The following is a 17,781-nucleotide window of genomic DNA, read 5'->3' on the forward strand; positions in this document are numbered from 1 at the left end:
AATAATTTTGGGGAATTTTTCTCCCTTTATCATTTCTTTTAGCGCTCAACAATGTATTTGACATAAAAATATTTAAATTTGAATCCTGAAAAATATAAAAACTTGGGTGCCACCTGTTTACTTTTAATAAAAGCATGTTATATTTTTACATTTTTTCATTTATTGATCAAAATAAAACAATAAGAGTGAAAGACAATAATTTAACGAAAATCAAGTTATGATTTTTTTGTGGATAAAACAAAATAATTTACTAGGTAACTTTTAAATCCACGTACTTTTTCTTCGAAAGAAAAGAATAATTTAACACAAGCATAATTTTTTCTGTCAATAATTGAAAATAAATTTACCAATTACTTTTTAAACCTGCCCAGTTTTTGTCACGTTTTTGTGAAAGCCTTATTATTAAAAATAAATCCTGCAATAAACAAAAAGAACATGGATCTGATGGATAAAATGTTTCGTTAGAACAGAGTTGTACAAATTGAATTCATATTTTTATGAAATTACAAAAGTAGCAGTTAATTTTTAACATTTTTTAATGCTTAACAAGTGCAGTTTAACATAAAATTTTATCTCAAAATAAGAAAAAATTTAGTTATTTTTATTTTAACTACTTTCGTGTTTGACACATTTTTTTGGTAAATTTTAATTGCTAAATGTAAATTGTATTGCAACAATTTATTGAACAAGATTTAATTTTTGTAAATGTTAAATGATGATGTATTCAGTTTGATTATAATTAAAGTGTGAATACAGGAAATAAATTCTTTTTAAACTTCTTTTAATCATTAAATTTTAATATATTTTAATTTGAATTCAACAATTTTGTTGCGTATTTTTTTTTTAATAAAAGTGTGACATTGCTATTTATTTTATTCAAATAAAAAACGTTAAAAGAAATAATATGTGAGTATTTTTTAAATAAATAAAAGTAAATAAAATATACAATAAATAAATGTATACCATACAGTGATTATTGTTTTTGACATAAAGGTAAACTTTTCAATTACTCGTTCGTTTGTCCAGCGTTTGCTGGCACACTTTTATACGTACATAAAAAAGTTTTTCATAAGCTTTTATATAGATCTATAAAGTAATTTGGTAGAGAACCTTTTTCCCGGTGAGGGCGTTAATTTACAAGGCGGGCAATAAAAATAAGACGTAAGTACTAAAAGTGTGTCGGGGAGGCTTTATCGGGACATCAGGTGGCGGCAGTGACACGGACCAAGACATGCGGTAAAAGCATCTTTACTAAATAATGAGCAGCGCCTGTTATTTACATATACCTAATGTATCGCACGGCTTTCCTAATTTCTTACTTCACCGTTGTTTCTTTTTAATTTCCTAACCAATTTCGCGGCGTCGATGCAACACTTTTCTCGCACGTCTCGTGACATTCTTAATCCTTTTCATTGAAATGACAATTTAAAAAGCCACCACAGGCTGGAACGTCAGTGGCACGTCTCTCGGCCCTCGGGAACAGTAAAGTCTGGAGCTCAGCTCCGACCACAGATTAGCAAAGCTTGTTCATTGCATAATTCATCGAAAGCCTCCCCGGTATTATTGTCACCTCTCAGCCACAAAATTCCATCACTTGATGGCGAATTAAGCAACCGGTTATTTCCGCCCGAATTGCCCGTCTCCAGTTATTCGGGAAATTTGTATTAGATATTCAAATTTTCGGCGATCCGTGTGTTTGCACGAATTCGTACATTTAAACGTTCAATAACCTTACCAGTTTCAAAAATATTAAAATACGCGTGGTGTAATTTAAAAAGTTGTAAAAGGTGGACGAAACAAAATCTCTAATTAATTTGTAAAGGGGAGAAATCCCATCTTGCGATAAATTTAATTTGTATTTTTTTGAAGGACTCCAACGAATTTTTAATTCGATTCGAATACAATCTTTAATTTATAACATCGGATTAAAAAGTAATTTTAATATAAAGCGGTTAATTATTTTGTCCGCAACTGCCCAAGTTTCCAAACTTTGCATATAAATTCATAAGAATATTGTTCCTGTTTCCACTTATCGCATATAAAATTTCGGAGCGTTAAACTTTTTTCATTATTCCGTACTTAAGTTGCAAATTCGGTTTCTGAAATAATTTTCTTAATAACGGAATTGCTTAAATTATAAATACCTAGATTATTGCAGCTCCCGAAGATTATGTTTCAATTTTGAAGGAAATTAATTTACAAGGAATTTAAGAAAGTATTGAATTACAACGACAACGAATTGTCAACCTCTTTATAATCGACTCGCCAAGAATTTTATCGAAACGTTATTAATCCTTAAAAAGTCTCTCAAAATTAATAACGTTTACCATGAAATTATATAAATTCCCCATTTATATATTACATTAAAACCTTGCATTTCATAATTATATTTAATACTCATTCTTCAGGATAAATATTTGTTTTAGTGATAAAAACAAAGTTATTTTTAAATTACAAAGTACCCTTCATTCAATTGTAAAAATGCTTCTATAAATTGTAAATAGAATTTTATTCAAAATTTTTATTTTATTTAGAAATTTAGTTTAGAAACCATATTAAATTATTTAATTTTCAAATAATAATATAAAAACAAGTATAAGGATTAATATTTTGTTGTGTAACTATGCCTGCTATACATCTTTTGTTCATGGAGTCAACCAATTTTCTGGTAAATTCTGAAGGTATTTTTTGCCATCCATTTGAAGTATTTTGAGTAGTTCTCTCTCATTTTTTATTGTGCCATATATTCCTAAATAATCACAAATATGTTGGCGAAACATGTAACTTTTCTTATTCGAACCAGTCTTTTATGTATTTAGAAGCGTAATTATGATTGATATTCTCCGCGAAAGGTACCTTGAGGTCCTTTAATCTATAAACAAATCGATCCATGTTTCCATGTAATATACACCAACGGGCTAATACCATTGGCACTGTTTGCCTACTTATCGCCTTACAAACCCCTTTCCATCATTTCCAAATAAATTAAACTTGATTTTATCGCTAAATAACACCAATCCCCACTTTTCGTTGAACTACTAAAGATGCTTTCTTGCAAAATTAAACCTGTTCTTTATTTTTTTTTTTTGGTATAAGGGGTCCCATATCTCGCAGTTATCTTTGCACAGTTTTGACGGAGAGATTTTGTACACCACCCTGCAGTAATTCTTGATGAATATAACTGCCTGTCAATATGGGATTTTTCTGAGATATACGCTTTATGCGCCTATCAAGAATTGTATCCGTACTGCAAGGTCTGCCTGCTTCTGGGACCATCCACAACAGAACCACAAGAATCAAATTTATTCACAATTTTGGATATGGTTCCTTTATTGCTGTGCAAAATTTAAGAAATTCGACTGTACGACATATCTTCACCTCTAAAGTCTGCAATTTGTTTTCGCAAGGCCATTAGGGTTTGCTTTCGTCGACAATATTGGTAGATTATCAAAAGAAATGAAATATAAAGGGCTTCCAAACTTATGTCTAGGTAAAAAATTGAGTCTAAAATGAACTGCTGTATACACTGTGTATTATTATTAATATTTTGTATTTTAATAAACAGAACGTTTATTTTAATATTATTTTTTATAATTATTGTTTATTTGCTATTTTTAATAATTATATCCAAACTTTTGTCCAGGAGTGTATATATAAATAAATTATTGGACTATTTTTTACCAATAAAAGTTAAGTAATTAAAAACCCCAAATAAAATTTACTACATTTATTGTTAAAATATAATTTATTGATGGAACAGCATAATAATATATATTGAAAGGATGCTTTCTCTAATGAACTGTTTTTTTTTTTTAATTTTGAAGGTGTAACATGTTTTCAAACAAATGTCGTTAAAATTTCATCTATTTGATTAATTTCTTATAATAAAAATAAAGTTTCTTAAACAAAATTTACTGCGTTTTATAGATAAAATATGTAAAAAACTGTGTTTACCAAAACTTCAAAATAAAATAAAGTAAATATTTACTAATATGAATAAAAAGTGTATGCAAATAAAATGTATTTATACTCCCGACGTAGAAAACATGTGCACTAAACGTTAGCGATCGACTGAAGGGTAAAAAGTCGAACCTGAAACGATCTTTTGGCATTTTATATGCATGCGCCAATATATACATAAATATATTGCACTCTGAATAAATACGCAATAAAAACCACTAGCGGCGTTCTAATAGGACGTGATCGTAAGATTTGTGGTCAATTGATTTGATATGTTGGTATTTTATGCTTCTACGCTTCCAGAAAATTACTACCTGAAATTTCCATAACCCGGCCACTTACTTAAATCATCCCCCCGCCACGTTATTAAGGCCTGTTTGAAAAGGGGCTGTGCCCGTTGAACGTATATCAGATGGGAATTAGCCGTTAAATTAATTAACTCCGTACATTGATGCATGCCGATAGTTTCTAAATCCAGAAACAGTTTAAACGTATTCTCGCAATCATTAAAAACTTAGCATAACAATGTCCTTCGTTAAAATGAATAGTAAACAACAGTCTTGCAGACGCCCGTGAATAATTTCAATAACGACATGAGAATGGGCAGATGTTCCGTGACAAGCTGTTGTTTTTAGTTGTTTTCCCTGGCCGAAAGTCGTCAAAGAATCCGGGTACGATTTGTCCGCGGAAACCCTGACAAGATCAATAACGATGAAATCCGTTGACAATAATTAATCCCCGAAACTATTATTTGATACGTGAAGATTATTGCACTTATCGGAACGAAATCTTTGTTAACTTGCCCAAAGTAATTTAAGTTAACTTTTAATTGGATTTTCCTTCGGATAACGTTCCGTCGGTTTTTGCGGCTCTAACATTGTATCCGATAAAATTCCATCTGAAAAATTCCCCTTATTAATTTGTTCAAACGTTTGCTTTATGGGAACGTTGTTCTGGTGTCTCACTCTTTTCTTTCAATGCAATTTAGACAAAGTACAAAGATTTTTATTTAAAACTGTACTTGGAGAAGCATGTTGGTCTAATTACATAGAAAGTTTTTGTGATACGCTAATGGAGGGTTATAAAGGTAGGTGGATGGAAGATGCAGAGGAAAAAAGTAAGATTTAAAAACGTTTGCCGTCAAATTAGATATTGAAACATTTTATCCAAACAATAATGAAATTTCCCTTTTATTCGAAAGTTCACGTTAAAAATAAAAGACCTTAATGAGATTTATTAGTGCAAGAGCCGGGCAACAAAAGCGTTATGAAGCCCGCCCTTATTGAATTTAAAGTAAAAGAGTTTACGTGGTGTACACAAGTAATGATTAAAAAACGTAATAAAGAGGTTACGGGCGCGTATAAAAAGCGAACTAATATTAGCTGTGCATGTCACGGATTAGGCCCGAAGGCGTGAAGCCAACCAGGACCTGGCGTTATGAAGGAGCCAAGTATAAAACAAGGTTTCGCAATTACAGGCAACTTTATCTCGCACCTTTTCAGGGCTCATATAGAAGGCCTCGCGTCCCCGTTTATTATCCGCGCCTACGGCCAAAACGAAACAAATAAACCTATGAAGGATGCGAGGGACTCCGGAGATCTGCAATTTTACATCATCTTAATTTAATTACGCGCCCCGACAAAAATTAACACTGGTGTTAAGCCTTATTATGTAATGTAATTAAATGTTTATGTAAGATGGATGATGTTTCGACTTTTGCCTTCGTTTTCACTGAGCTTGCTTAATTAATTAACGCAGGATGTACGTAGGTAGTTTTCCTCTTTATTTCTGTAAAGCCCTGAAAAATTATCCTTAGATGTTAACCGTGAATGTTGCGGATGACCTGTTCCATTTTAAATCGACCAGTCACTTTCGACATGATTTTGTATTTGGTTGGAACTGGAATATGTTATTACAAGAGAAAAAATAATCTGCCGGCTTGGGGCCATTTTTGTTTTTAAAGCACCGACTTTTTCCATTGATTTTTTTTCCAACGCGTATAATTTCATGAAAAACTGACGAATTTACATCAGACTTTTTCTAAAATGTATGGAATAGTACACTCTCTTCAGCAATATGCTAACAACTCATTGTATATTGTTTATTTTTATTTAAGAATAAAACTATATTTCTGATGAATTTTAAGATTTTAATATTAATAAAACCAGGTTTATAATTAAAATTGTTGTGTATGAAACATGGAAAACAGTATTTTTTATTAGTGACTACGTTAAAAATACTCTATGTTCTATATTTTATAGATAACAATTTTAATTATCTCGAAAATTGTTAGAAATCTCGTTTTATCATAGCTAAGAATAATTCTTATAATTAATTATATACTAAATATATAAAAAGGTATTTAGAAGCAAAGACTGTGTTTTTTAATATAAAATATACGTTTGAATATTTGAAATAAAAAAGCTTTTTTGTCCTGGAATTATTAAAATTTTTAACAATTGCTACATTTCAACAATTTAAAAATTCCATAATCATCAAACCAAAATGAAATATATAAAATATACAAATATTTAAAATTTATATATATATATATATATATATATATATATATATATATATATATATATATATATATATATATATATATATATATATATATATTTTTAAAATTGACTTCTTATATCAAAAAAAAAATAATAATCCAAATCTAAAAATATATATATAGAACACATATAATTTGCTTTTTAACGCGAATTAGTTTTGTTTTAACACGATTTTCAAAGTATAATTTATTTTTTATAGTATATTCAATGAAATAAAATGTATGTAATGACGAAGTAAATTCTTAAGTGGCCTCTAACAAGAATTTTTTATTTTTTTACACCTAATTCTCTTTTCGCACGACTTTTTTGGAAACGTATGTATTGTGTAAAAGAGAATTGGGTGAATTTTTTGACATTTATATTTAGTTGTTTAGTATTTTTTAAAACATAGACCTGATATATTTCAAGAATTTAAAAATTCTAAAATATCCAAATCTAATAAAAGAAATATTTCAATTTTTTGCATTTATATTTGATAGATTTTAACAAAAAAATTGTTGAGATTTTTTTTTAAATTGATCTAAATCCAAGAATCTAAAAATTCCAAAATTAGTAACTCTAATAAGAGACAAAATTCTAATACTAATTTTATGATATTTATGTTTAAAATATTTTATCAAAAAAAAAAACAAAAATAAATTATTGTAAAAATATGAACACAACTTTATTTTCGTTGAAGGGCATGTTTTGAAAATTAAAATTGGAAATAAAATTGCATGTTTCTTTACTTTTCCTTAGGACATTTATTTTAAATAAAGAATTATAACTAATATTTGATTAATTATTTCCACATTGCAGTGACATATTTCAGTAGACAAAGAAAGAAGAGCTCAAATAACAAACAAACCTTTGAAACTATGACTAGAAGGGCCCAGTTGATTGGAAATGGAATGGACCATACCCAATATTGTAACAAATATTCGGTCGTCCATAGAGTTTTGCGCAAAGAGTAACAATTCAGGAGTGATGGCTCGAAGATGGTGGACATTAACTGCATTCACCGTCGAATACGCCGTACATGTTCGGCAGCTAACTGCGCTCTCCTGCAAATTTAGGGCGTCAGATTCGTCAAGCTGTCGGTCGGGCCGTTATGCCCGGCATTCCGGGCCTTTCGGCCCGTGTACGTGTTGCACGTGGACACGGCGCGTAATTTATGCCCGGCAACTGCCATTTGTATGTGCCCGGTTCCGCCCCCACGCACCGTCGATATCGACACACACCTTACACTTATCGGGCGCGCCACCCCTTTCGCCGTTAATTATTCACTCGATTAAACGCCCCCCCGTATCGCGTCGAGTTCCCCGGCAGTCGGGGTGTCGGCACTCGATGCCGCGAAATTACATCGCCGGTAAATAATGTGTCAATATTGGATGGGTATGCGAGATTCCTGCGGAATCGGCGCCGAATGCGGATTACACTTTTACACATTAGGTTCGTGATCGGCATCGAAAAAACTGCCGTTCATACGTGATCTTTAATGTGCGGGTTCGGGTGCGATTTTTGGGTATAAATAATAAAAATCCAATATGGACCGACATCAGTTCCGGTAATAATTAAATAAAACCGGGACCCAAAACAAAATCAACGTTTTTAACCAATTTTATTGCGTTTCCATCGGTACGAAAAACAAACCTGTAAAATGTAAAATTCAAACGAAACTAAATGATTTAATTCAAATCAATACTGATAACGTCTATCATTTTTTTTTTCGGTTTGTAAATTAAATTATTTACATTTGATAGACTAATTTCACTTTATGAACGTCTGACTGTTTTATTAAATTAAATTGTTAATTTATTTTATACTGACATTACGGAATAATAAAATTTTATTTATTAAACATTAGGTATTCCATTAAATCGTGTGTTTACGATACCTTTCAGACTGTATTATAATAATTATTAAATGAGCGTTATTTTATGATTAAGTTAGTAAAACGGTCTCGCCTTTTAATATTCTTGGGGAATACCCCTTTCCAGAACAAAAAATTTAATTACTTTATCCTCTTTTTTATTTTACATGTTGCTACGTCCGTATCAGTGAAAATTTTTACTGAATGTTTTAGTAACGAAGATAAAGTAATCTCGAAACACCAAAATATACCTATTAACAAAAAATATATTTAATGGAAAAGGAAATTAAAGTATTTTTTATATTCTACTTTCGGAAAGAAGGGGGGAGAGATAAAGGAATAAAAAATATTTAATTAACAAAGAGATTTTAATTCTGTTTTCATTCATTTGTTTAGTAATTGTTTTAGTAACCTAATTTAAGTAATATTCAACCTAAGATAACAAGTCATAATTGCATAAGATACAAGAACTGACGGCATTTCCTTTAAAATGTTAATTTACATTAAATATTATACACGATTTTTAAAATATATTACATTAAGTTGACTTTTAATGATATTAAAACATATATATTGTGTGTCGACGTAACTGAAGGACTAAAAATATTTAATTAACAGAGATTAAATTGTATTTTCATTTATTTATATACTAAACATAGTAATCTGATTACACATTGTAAATTATTTAATACATTTTAACGACAAAAATAATAATTTCGTATTAAGTATTTTATAAATTCTATTTTCGAAAGTAAAATAATATCATTCATAGTACAGCTTTTACATTTTTGTGTCAGAATAATTTTTAGAAAAATATAAACTTTTTTTGGTTTTAGTAAGTTTACGATTTTTGTACCGAGGAAAATTTTAATTTCGTACTGTAAACAAAACGAGTAGCGATGCCTCGCAACAATATTCGTCTTGTGCCGCAACATAAAGTTCGGCGCAGGCGATCCAAGCGGGTAGGTACGGCCACCGGAAAATCCGGGAAGACTTTAGTAAGTTGAGAAGAGAGAATAAGACTAAGTCCGGATTATATTTAAAGCCTGGTTTAGAGGCAGTAAACGTCAACCATAAGCTTAACCGATAGCGTAGATATGCATCGGGGGTAAAGGAAGACCGTCACTATATGAAGATAAAGACTCGTCCTGGGACGCGGCGACGCCCACACCCCCGTTCTCGTGCAGACCATCCTCGCTGCACCACTATTTATACCGGAAAATATTGCATAGTAATGCGGTATGCTTGTACCGGGCCTTTTACAATTCTCCACTGAGTTTACCTGCTGCGATATTTATACCACTCCGTAATATATCCAATTATTGTAAATTACACAGTTTACATTTTCATATTCAAACATTTCCACTATTTTTCCACCGCTGGATTATACGATACAATACAACTGTACAAAGTGAACTTCTCTTCTCTGTTTTTAGCAAATATATTCAGTCTGAAGTAAGAAAAAAATTAACTAGATACTATTACCTATTTTATGTTTTATTTTATGCATTTCGTTTGTATTCAAATTAAAAGTAAATATTTTAAAGTTATGTATTAAATAGAGGCTGATTTTTAATGTTATTTAAATATGTCAGAGATTGTTACATTATTTATATCGAAAATCTTGTTGAAAATGGTAAAAAAAATACTGTGAAAGTTACAACTCTTAATATTAATATTAAGAGGTGCCGCATTCGTAAATTTTAATTTCCTGTTTAAATAACACGGGAACGGTGTTCTCTTGGATTTTGAAATTTTTTAACCCTATTTTTATAGAAAATTTAACGCTCTACAAAAATATCTCTTACAGTTTTTTGATATATTCATTTTTTCAAAAGTTATTTAACATTAAAGTTGGATTGATTTAAAATTTTGATATTTTTCTCATTTTCTGATGCAACCATCAACTTTATGGGAAAATTTTATATGACATTTTTTGTAGAGAATTCAATTTCCTATAATTTATCTCCGAAAAAGTTTTTGATATTTTTTACTGATCATAAGTTATTTGCAGAAAACTAAAAATTTTATTAAATAAATGTTATTTTACTGCTTAAAATTAAACATTTCATTTAAATAAATAGATTTTTACTAAAAAAATTGATTGTTCATTATAATCAAAGTAGTATATATCGAACTAATTAACAGACTTTTACTACAATTTGGCAATTTTTTTCTGTATTCACTTATAACTAGCAATAAGTATCGAATTGCTCTTCATTTTTCGTGATGGTTGCAGTTTTCTGCAAATAACTTATGATCAGTAAAAAATATTAAAAACTTTTTCGGAGATAAATTATAGGAAATTGAATTCTCTACAAAAAATGTCATATAAAATTTTCCCATAAAGTTGATGGTTGCATCAGAAAATGAGAAAAATGTCAAAATTTTAAGTCAATCCAACTTTAATGTTAAGTAACTTTTGAAAAAAATGAATATATCACAAAAATGTAAGAGACATTTTTTGTAGAGCGTTAAATTTTTTTTAAAAATTCCAAAAGCTCACATATTCATCGGAAATTGAACGAGGAATTCAAAAAAAAATAGTTTCATAATTGTGTCGTAATCGTAAGATGGTTAAAAATTGAAATTAAGAATATAAACTCATTTTTTTAAGGTCCTTGTGAACCGATGTAGCTCTCATTTTTTTTTTTCAGAAAAGCTACCATCGTTCCCCAAAACATATCCGGCATCTAGACCAATCAATTCACACAGCGCTGAGAAAATTATTTTTTCCTAATTTTCAGTATTTTTCGATTTTCTCAGAAACGGTAATAGATAAAGACCTGAAACTCGCACTATCGAAGTATCTTATTAGTATTAAGATTCCCTGAAATTATGAGCCCGATCTCTTTCTGGGGCCGATTCGGTATATTTATCGTCTCATGGCCTTTGGTATATAACCCTTTCTGGGATTACTTACTATATCTGGTATATCCGAAGTTACATTTGCTAGTATAATTTCTTCAATTTTCATGACTTAACGAATTACTTATTTACTGAAATTTTGTCCATAAATACAAATTTTACGAAAATGCACTACTTTCGAATGAGCCGCACTGTATATTAAAATGTGATAGATTTTAATAATCTTGTTCCGATGTTGTGTGACAAATATTGTCTTTAAAAATATCAAGTGAAAATGAAATTTTGCGTGTTATTCTCACATAGTATGGAAAAAATGTTTTGGACGTGCATTTTCGTTTTACGAAGTTAATTACCATAAGAATTCCTCCAGAATTCAATTAAAGAAATGCGCGCACTCAACATAATAAATATCGTCGCAAACGTTTCGCGACGGTATGAAAAATGGCCGTTCATGCGTTTTTTTTTTTTATTTTTATGCCCGACACGCTTGGCGACGAAACGGCAGTCCGCGTTCTCTACATTCAAAGTGAGTAAAGGGTGTGAAGAAATAAGGGAAATCCTCAAGGGCTCTAAATATTGTTATATGTTTTCACGGGAATATTTTGAAAATGTTTGGAAACGCTGAACTTGTACATTACAATATGAATATCCACACACGTGAGGCAATGAGCATAGAACGTGACTTTCCTTTTGCAAGTTTATCTAAAGCCTTTTAAATATGGTAAACGATTTCCAAACGTACCACGGAATGATTTCCACGTTATTTCAAAATGTTATTTATTTTCCGTCGAATAAAATAAACATTCGTAGGATCCGTGTTTCAGCCGCGACACAATATATTGTTTGCTACATTACGACAGTCAAATAAATTCTGATATGCAACTGAATTGTGTCACTTTTCATAAATATTAACATTTACCAAATAGATACATAATATTTTATGTGCACAGGTTGACACATATCTATTCCTATACCGAAATCCACCGCCAGAGATTGCTATGAATTTAAATTATTGAATAACTGAATAATAATGCGCAAATTCACTATTTTACTAACTCAATTATTACCGGCCCAAAATTCGTCTAATTAACTGTATGTTATATAAATAAATTTATTAAAGCGAAAAATTATATAATCTATATTATGTTCAGTATTAAATATTTTGTAATTAAACATATATTTTATAAAATAATCAGCAATAACATATAATATAATATTTAATTACAAAATATATAGTCAATACTTACTACATAAAAACCATAAATTTCCAGCAATTACAACAAATATCATTCATAACAAACAAATTAAAATCAAATTTTATTATTATTTTTTAACGGTACACAAACATTTGTTAATTTTCTGCTTGTAAAGCTTTTTTTAGAAATGACACCAGCACTTTATTTATCATTTATTCATTTTAAACGGAAATTTATTCAATTAAATTTAATTTACTGTCCTTTTGTATTCAAATATTGAATTTTAATATATATAATAATAATATTGAACAATTAATAATGAGTAGTTAATTAACTGCATGATAAAAACAAATGAACAAGTAAAACTGAACATTTGTTTTATTTTGATGCGTTAAATTATTTAGACCATGAAAAATACAAAACCATTAATCAGTAATTATGTAATCTCAGTTGGGCGTGTAAATTGTTGTGAGAATTAAAAATAATTCCGGTACAAAATTGTTTTAATAAACTGTGAAACCCTGAGACAACAAGAAAATTATTAAATTGAACAAAGTTCATATAACGTTTGCTTGGTTGTGTGTCTTGTAATCCACGTGGTGGCGTTCCCAGATTGTATTTGAAAAGAATCCCCGTTGCTCGCAACTTTTAATAAAGCTGAATTATCTTGCCCGTACTCGTTATAAATTAAATTTAATTAAAACTAGACCAATGTTTGACTGCTTTAAATAATAAAACCACCGGTTATAAATCCGTACACTATGAAATTAAGACGGTAGGATTTGTTTTCACAGTGTTTTCTTCAGTTTTGGGACAACACCTTATGAAATAATCTTAATCCGCAAACATTAATTTTGTCTGGACTAAATTTATGTCGTGTACGCTTTTTAATTTATCAAAAATAGGATTAAAATTACAACAGAATTAAGTTTTATTTTTGTTACTTGATGATTACAGTGCACGAGTCTAATGTTTCGATTTAATTTCACAAACATCAAATTAGAACTCTACACCGTTGGCTCATTAGTGTGGGTGTGTTGAAGAAAATTAAATCGACGAAAAGTGATGATCGCTGATAATAATTCACAGGCAAATTAATGCACCTATTTAGGTCCTGTCAGTTTATGGATTTTTATTTAATCAGCCGTGAAACTTAAATCTCCCCTTTGCGATTTATTGCGCTCGAAGCTCGGTTTAGTATTTTTGCCGGCATTATTTATGATTTACTAATGTGAATGTTTTTTGTTGCAGATTTCACCGAAAGAAGTGACACCTCTGTAAGTATTTTGTGGGTGGGAATAAAAATAGAAAAGTTATCACGGGTTTTTTTACAATATACTGTTCGGAGTTTAATTAAGGAGTAGGTTGATAAAGCTAATAATTAATTAGGCAAACTCAAGGTCGGAAAAAATGGTGGAGAAGTTGAATGTGGAAGTATAAAATTGCATGTTTGACACGTATTAATATAACGTACGATATGCATAATGTTATTAATTTACATAATAATAATGTATAAAGACATGACTTCATGGCAAATCGTATTTAGTTTGTTGAAGTTCCGGACACAATCATGTAGTTACATTTCCACTGGGAATTACCGAAAAATAGTATTTTGTTGTAAATTATTTTCCCAAATAGCAGTTTTAGTTAAACATTATTTTTATATTGTTACCAAAAATTTTAAAGGATGCTTTTGTAAATTTGTTTTGATGACATACCTCAACTTTTTAAACTCATAAACAGACTAAATTTAGGTAAAAATTTGATTTTTGTTTGTAATTGTAACCTTTGTAACATGGAAATAAAAATTATAGCCCGGAATTCAAAATTTGTATATTCATAATTTTAATTGTATTTTAATATCTGATTTTAAAACTAAATTTATTTAAAAATCTTTTTTCATTTATGTCTTATTTAGTTCAATTCTAAGTTCTGTTTTTATTTTCGTTGTTATATTTGATGTTTCCTGTTTTATTAATAAAATTTAGAGCTCAAAATCAAATTTGAATAATCAGAATAATAATAAATCGAATTTTATAAATGCGGTATATTCGATTATTCGATTTTGAAATTAAGTTTACTTAAAAATCCTGTTTTATTTTTATTATATTTATTTTTCCTACTTTAATAGTTATATTGGAAGCACGAAAAAAAATGTATACTCACCAAATTAAAATTAAATTTAGTTTTTGTATTATATTTACTGTCATTACTTTAATAATAATATGTCTACACTTCAATTAGAATAATTTAAATATTCAAATTTTATAAAAGCAAATAATTAATGTTAAAATTACATTTAGTTCTGTTTTTGTACGTGGTATGTTTAGTATAATTACTTTAATCATAACATGCAAGGTTCGAAATCAGTTGGAATAATTATAATATTTGGATATTCGAATAATTTAAGTATTTTTTGAATTGTATATTCTAATTCAAGGATTATAATTTGAACGATTACACTTACATTTGAATATTTTTCTCTCATTTTAAAAATGCCGAGCTCTAATAAAAATGGCCAGCCCTCAGTAAATAACAAATAATTGGTTTGTTGAAGGTGAAAATTATTCGACAACGATATATTGATAGACCTGAAGCAAATATAAACTGAAATGTTTACAATGTGTACGGAAGAATGTGCGGTGCGACGGGCCCGACGAGTCGTAAACATTTTCTTTATGATTATAGTCGAGGAAGACCAACGCCGCGGCGCGCAACAAAAACACAATACCACACACAGTGAGAGAGTCGCAGCGCGCCGCCATAAAATATAATTTCATTCCAGCTTTACAGTTTTTGAAAAAGGTTCTCCCCGATAATCTGTGTATGACGTTATAACACATCCCCCGGATTCATCCGGCGGCATAAAATTGTGCCGGATGCGGTTTGCGCCCGATACTACGGGAAGGAAATAAAAACAAAACACTCGAAGCCGACCGAAAAAACTGACTTTCAACAAAGGCCCAGGTTTATATATTATGGAGGGATGTGCGTTTTATTGTCGTAACACTTACCGCCCGCCAAACACACCTGCCACCCTCCGGTGGAAAACTAAAAAACACTGGGAAAGATCGTCTCCATTTATCTTCGGTTATCGGTTCATCAAAAGGCGATTAAACGCAAGGAAAATATTGGGTTCTGTTTTCCAGGTCGTTATTGTGATTGGCGCACAAGTCAGCGAAACGTCTCCGCAGTCAAACCACCCTCGTCCCTCCACGTCCTCTCCTAGCCATGAAGGGCGGACAGTATAAAACAAACTTAGATTTTGAAATGCTTCCCCGAGCGGCACTCTGCATCGGGACACACTTTGAAAAGGTCGTTCCCGAGTTCACTGCAAGACCCCAACTTTTGATGTGTATTGGCTGGAAACATCCGTGGCCATCCCCGTTAAATTTATCTCGTCTCTGCGGATATATTGTACAAGTTTATTCGATCCTTTTTTTCAAATGTATATTATATTTTATTACGCTTTTCTATAAACTTTACGGGGACGTAATGTCTTTTGTTTATCTTTTACGAGCCGTGAGATTCGATGCGATCTAATCTATGATTTGTTAAGCGAAACCGATACAATTTATTGACTTTTCTTTATGGCACCATATTCACAGTTTTCCAACACGTATTTTATGTTAATCACAGTGTACAACCTCAGGGAAAGATTTATGTAAGATGCAACGATAAAAAATAAAACCACGATAAAAAAGTAATTTCGAAAAATTCACCTCTGATTAATATACGATTGTCGTGCAGTTTTACAAATATTAAAATTAAAATCTCATTAGTTTGGATAATTTTCCGCCTTGCGAACAACCCCTTAATATTTCCCTTGCGTTAATCGATGCGACCCCCGGCTCCATTATGTTTTGCACTCACTTCCGGATAAAACAACTCCGGAGATGTTGCAGACATCTGACAAAAGGTGTCTCTTTTTAATAAGCGGAATTTATAAATTGCGCACAGGCAGAAACAAATGTACGAACGAACGCGACATAAAATTGAAAAGGCGACTTGACAAAAATGCCATTCTGACGTTGAGTAATGGCCTTTAAACTATCTCCATATTTATGAATGTGAAAAAATTTATTCCGGCAATAACAAATTACGTGCCATTAGATGATTAAAACTGTGCCAAGATTGATTCGAGCAATTCGTTGTTAATTAATGTACTTTATTAGAGGAAGATTATTGGCGAAATTGATTTTTCGTTTTAAAATGTGAAACGGCTGATTCTTTGCGATTGTCTTGTTGAAATAATACGGACAACGTTTTTCGGCTTAGTGGATTTATTCGAGTTTATTGAATTCGAGGAATCGAAGCGAAAGAACTCCTCTCAACAATTTGTAAATAAGTTGTAACGTATTTTGTAAATTGAATTACTGATTGGTATTTTAAATGTTTATCGTTTTAATTAGTTCATTTATTTAGTAATTGATGATATTAAAATTTGCTTTATTGCCGTCAAAATAAATATCAAATAAATTACATAATTTTGGTTAATAATATTAGCATCCAGTTATTTAAAAACTGGATGCTAATATTTCTATGAAAATTTGATTTTGTTATTTATTTATTTGGTGTAATTGAGATTTAACTCGTAAATTAAATAAGGTATACTTTTATTACAGGTACAAAATATAAATAAAATGTACTCTTTGTATGTAAAAATTAAGGTAAATTTTTAAATTTATAATTGTTTTTTTTTTTAATACTTGCAGTTTAACTGTAATATACAAGAAATTACGATTTATACGAGGTGATTTTTAAGCCAATAAATTAGTTCGAGCGTCATTTTGTTTTTGGTATTTTAAATATTTATTGCTTCAATCTTTGTTTAGGAAAGCTACATGTTTTCATATAGATTAAAATTTTATTTCTCTTAAATTAGAAATAAACTAAATGATTTTTATGTTAATAAACTAGTTTGAAGGTAATTATTAACAATTTCTCATTGGATTTTAAATATTTATTGCTTCAAAATTAACATATTTTTATGATTGTTAATTATTTTAAAATATGTTTAGTCAAAATTAATTAAAAATACCATTTCTTATAATCAAACAATATTTATTTTTGCAAAAGTGCATGTTTACATAATTTTTTATATAAATTATAGAGTAAAATTGAACTTTTCTTAAGTGAAAAATAAACTAAAATGAACAAGAAATTACTAATTACACTGAATTGTTTTTAAGTCAATAAACTAGTTTCAAGTAATAGTAATTTTTAACCATTTTTTATTGGCATTTTAAATATTAATTGCTTCGAAGGACTTAACATATTTTCAAGATGTTCATAATTTTAGCGTAACATTTTTCAGTTAAAATAAATTAAAAATAACATT

At 29.8% G+C, this 17,781-nt stretch overlaps 1 protein-coding gene across 3 annotated transcripts in view; it reads left to right on the plus strand.

The window, feature by feature from the left end:
• Positions 1–17,781, plus strand: part of LOC109605910 (tyrosine-protein phosphatase Lar) — a 343,758-nt gene that overhangs the window by 180,055 nt on the left and 145,922 nt on the right. For all 3 annotated transcript variants that reach the window (XM_049963666.1, XM_049963665.1, XM_049963667.1), the window contains one exon: positions 13,692–13,717. The gene's annotated coding sequence lies outside the window, so the exon portion shown is untranslated. The remainder of the gene's footprint in view (positions 1–13,691; positions 13,718–17,781) is intronic.

This window comes from Aethina tumida, chromosome 2 (assembly GCF_024364675.1).
Source record: "Aethina tumida isolate Nest 87 chromosome 2, icAetTumi1.1, whole genome shotgun sequence".
Taxonomy (NCBI): Eukaryota; Metazoa; Arthropoda; class Insecta; order Coleoptera; family Nitidulidae; genus Aethina; species Aethina tumida.